This window comes from Mus pahari, chromosome 4 (assembly GCF_900095145.1).
Source record: "Mus pahari chromosome 4, PAHARI_EIJ_v1.1, whole genome shotgun sequence".
NCBI lineage: Eukaryota > Metazoa > Chordata > Mammalia > Rodentia > Muridae > Mus > Mus pahari.
This window is the reverse complement of record NC_034593.1, coordinates 94691844-94696239: the sequence shown is the minus strand read 5'-3', so window position 1 is coordinate 94696239 and position 4396 is coordinate 94691844.

Below are 4396 nucleotides of genomic sequence, written 5' to 3'. Positions count from 1 at the left end.
TAATGTGCAATATGCACAGATCAGTTAAAGACAAATTTTTGTTCCTAGTTTGAGCAGGTGAAAGGCAACTGTCTTTCTTTAGGAGTTAGTTTGATCATATAAGCAAACTGCAATATAAATCTTCATGCCATGAGTCTTGAGGACTCTGTAGCTAGCAAGATCCATTGGCTATGTATAACTGGCATTCTAAACAGTTTTAGGGCTGTTCCCATGTAGAGGGATCACCAAATCATGTTACCTGTCCTGTTTGGTCTTTTTGATTTCTTTCTTCCTGTCTGCAGCCATGATCTTCAAGGAGTCTTCCACTATCAAATATGATTTTGATCAGTTTGGATAAAATCTGCAATTTTTCCTCTCCTGTATGAACATATACAAAGCCCCTTCCCCCTTGTAACACATTTCTTGCTCTCTATTCTGAGGTTAATATATCTTTGGAATAGGTTGATAAAATTCACCAATTTCTTTTTTTAATAATCCAATGTCTCTCAGCAGCTGTTGTTTTCTATTCGTTGGCATTTAAGAAATTTAAAGTCAATAAAGCATTATGTAATCTATCTCTGAGGGCCTTTGATACCCCTCTCTGTTTATTACGCATTTCTTTTAAAGTATGATTGGATCTTTCTAATCTGTTTGCACTGTAAGATTCTGTGGTATACCTATAATATGCTTTATATTATAATAAGTTATTTTTTATTTTATTAAAGACATATATTGGAGCATTGTCAGCCCTAATTTGTCTAGGTATACCCATAACTGCCATAAATTCTAGTAAGTGTGTAATAACGGAATCAGCCCTTTCAGAGCTCAAAGCAGTTGCCTGTTGAAATTCTGAATATGTGTCTATAGTATGGTACACATATTTCAGTTTATCAAACTCTGTAAAATGAAACATATTCATTTGTCAAATTCCATTTTTTTCTTAGTACCGTTAGGGTTACTTCCTGCATGTGATGGAGTTTGGTTACATAAAGAACAAGTAAGGCATTGCCTTGTAATTTCCTTGGCTTGTTGCCAAGTAATAGAATTCTTTCTTTAAATTTTTGCTATTAATATTGTGGTTTTTATGAAATTCTGAAGCCTCTAGCATATTTCCTGTGAAAAGCTGATCAATTTCATCATTACCTTGTGCTAGAGGGCCTGGTAGACCCATATGGGATCTGATATGTGATATATATAATAGATGATTTCTATTTATGATCATTTGTTGCAGTTGAATAAACAGTGAAATCAATTTGGAACCATCCTGAGTGAGTTCAGCAGTTTCTATATGCAAAACAATCTTTTTTGTATATTGAGAGCCAGTTACTATATTAAAAGATTCTTGAAAAATCTAATAAAACCATAAGGATTGTATATAATTCTGATTTTTGAATTGAATTATAAAGACTTTCAACCACCTTAGTTGTATCTTCTCATTTATACCTTTCCTTTCCTGACTTACTTGCATCAGTATAAAATTTAGGGGTTCCAGAGTTTTAATTATATGAGGCAGAATCCAATTAGTTCTTTTTATAGACTAAAGCTGCTTGAGTTTTGGCTATTTGTTGTTAATTTCTCCAAAAAAAAAAATTACTGCAAGCTCTTTGCCAATATTCATCTTTATGCCCATAATGCAATTCCTGCATTAGTAAAAGGTACCCACAATTTCAACTGGATCTATTCCAGCTAATTGGCAAAATCTCATTTTCCCTTTTAGAATCAACTCAGAAATCTCTTCTATATAATTTTTCTATGTAGGTTTTTATTTATTTATTTATTTTACTGTTTGTGTTCTAAAAATATCCTAAGATGTAATCTTCCCTCGGCATCAGAGTTCCTGTGGGAGAATGAGTAGAAATCAAGACAACTAAGATGGGGGCCATCTTCAGATCTATACGATCTAGATGTGCACCGTGTAGTTCCCTTTCTATCAGAGCCCACTCTTTCTCAGCCTCAGTTGATAATTGTCTTGGACTATTTAAATCTTTATCACCTTGTAAGGTTTTAAATAAATTACTCAGCTATGAGTAGCCAAGCCAATTGTAGGCTGAAGCCAGTTCGTATCTCCCAATAATTTCTGAGAACCATTAAAGGTCCTTAATTGGTCTCTCCTAATTTGTACCTTTTGTGGTCTAACCTTTTGTAGACTTCTTGTATATCCTAGATTTAATAGACTCTCCTCTTTGTATTTTTTCAGGAGCAATTTGTAATCCCCAACAATGCATCGTTTTGTTTGTTTGTTTGTTGGTTGGTTGGTTGGTTGGTTAGCTGGTTGGTTTCATCAAACACTCTTTTCAAGGTATTCGTATCTGATTCAGTCAATAAGAAATCATCCATATAATGGTAAGATATGAATTGAGGAAATTGTTCACAAATTATCTCCATGGCCTTTGTACAAAATACTGGCACAAAGTAGAGCCATTTAATTCCTTGTAGCTGGACTTTCCAATGGTATCTCCTTATTGAAGAACCTTTATTAAAGTAGGTACTGAGAAAGAAAACTTTTCCTTATCATTTTCATGTAAAGGAATTGTGAAAAAGCAATCTTTTAAGTGTATCACTGTGATAGGCCATTCCTTAGGTAATAAGGAAGGCAATGGGATTCTGGGCTGTAAGAAACCCATTGACTGAATGATTTTATTAATCACTCTGAGATCTGTCAACATCCTCCATTTGCCAGATTTCTTTTTAATGACAAATACCAGAGAATTCCAAGGGATGGTGAACTCTTCTATATGTTGAGTCCCCAGCTATTCTTGGACTAACTGTTCTAGTGCCTGTAATTTTTCTTTTGTCATAGGCTGTTGTTCAATCTAAATAGGTTAGTGAGTCAGACATCTTAATGGTTTTACCAACAGTGTTTCTCGTGTACAAAGTTGGAGTCAGCTTTTGTTGTACCCTGTTTATGGAAAATTTGGACAGTCCATGACATTCTTGATAAAACTCTAATATTCTCATCAGGAACGTTTATTTTATGTCTTATCCCTGAAGTTGGAAGAATGGTAATTCATGTCTCCTGTTGTTGTAATATATCTCTTCCCCCACCCAGAAAAGAAAAAAAACAATGGCTATGTCAGTCATATATGGCTTTAATTTTCCTATTGACCTTCTGGTCCTATATATTTAAGCCATTTTATACTTTGATTTACCTGGAATAAAGTTCCAACTCTTTGAAATTGGATATCTCTCTCCTGAAGAGGCCAACCTGGAGCCCATGACTTTGGAGAGATTATGGTTACATCTGCTATGGTATCAATCATTCAATTTTAATATTATTTATTAACACCTTTAGTTTGGGCCTTTGATAGTCTATGGAAGTCTGCCAAAAAAAATTATTTTTTTGGCTTCTAGTTTGTTTTGTTTTGTTTTATCTGTTGAAGTGGTTCTGATTTTGATATCTGGGTTTTTAATGTATATTTTTAGAACAGTATTGTTTATTTGTTCTGCAGATGAGTATGTCCACTGTTGCTCTGAACTAGCTGATTTGAATTTGGCGTTGGGACACTTTTGATAATAAGTCACCCTGTTTATCTGTTGATGACTTATTCTCACTAGTCCAATGTCAGCCTTTGCCACATCTTTTGCATTTCCAGATGGCATAGGCTCTCTTTGACTCAATTTGGTTTTCTTTGTAATTCTTTTGAAATTACTTTGTTTACCATAATTCAGACATTTGCGAGTTTGGCCTTTCCCATAACCCCTAGGGATGGCTTTTTCCTATTAAGGTTATCTAGGAGAATGAGATCCAGCACAAGCCATATTCCTAATCCATTCATTAACAGGTGCCGATTGAGCCCTCAATGGCCGGATCACCTCTTTGTATTTATCGTTAGCATTTTCAAAAGCCAAAGATTCGACTAGTGCCTTTTTAACTAAGGGATTAGATACCTTTTTATCTTTGTTAATTTTTGTAAAAATCAGTGAATGTTTCTTTTGGGGCTTGTACAACCTGAGTAAACGGCTCAGATATTATTCCCATTTCTTCAGTCTTGTCCCACACATTTAAGGCTGCTATGTGATATAATGTCAAGGTTTCTTCGTCATAGTCATAAGCAGCTTATAACTCTATCTTAGCATATCGACCTTCATTCACCTAGCAGTTGATCTTTGGAAATATTGACACCTCTGGGTCTATTTTTCTGTGTTATATCTTTAGTCTCTTCTTTCCACCATGAAAGCGATTGTAAATGTGACCCAGGTTCTTTTTGTTTGTTTGTTTGTTTTTGTTGTTTTTGTTTTGTTTTGTTTTGTTTTTTTCAAGATAGGATTTCTCTGTATAGTCCTGGCTGTCCTGGAACTCACTTTGCAGACCAGGCTGGCCTCGAACTCAGAAATTCGCCTGTCTCTGCCTTCCAAGTGCTGGGATTAAAGGCATGTGCCACCACCACCTGGCTTTTTCTTCTTTTTCTTTTTCTTT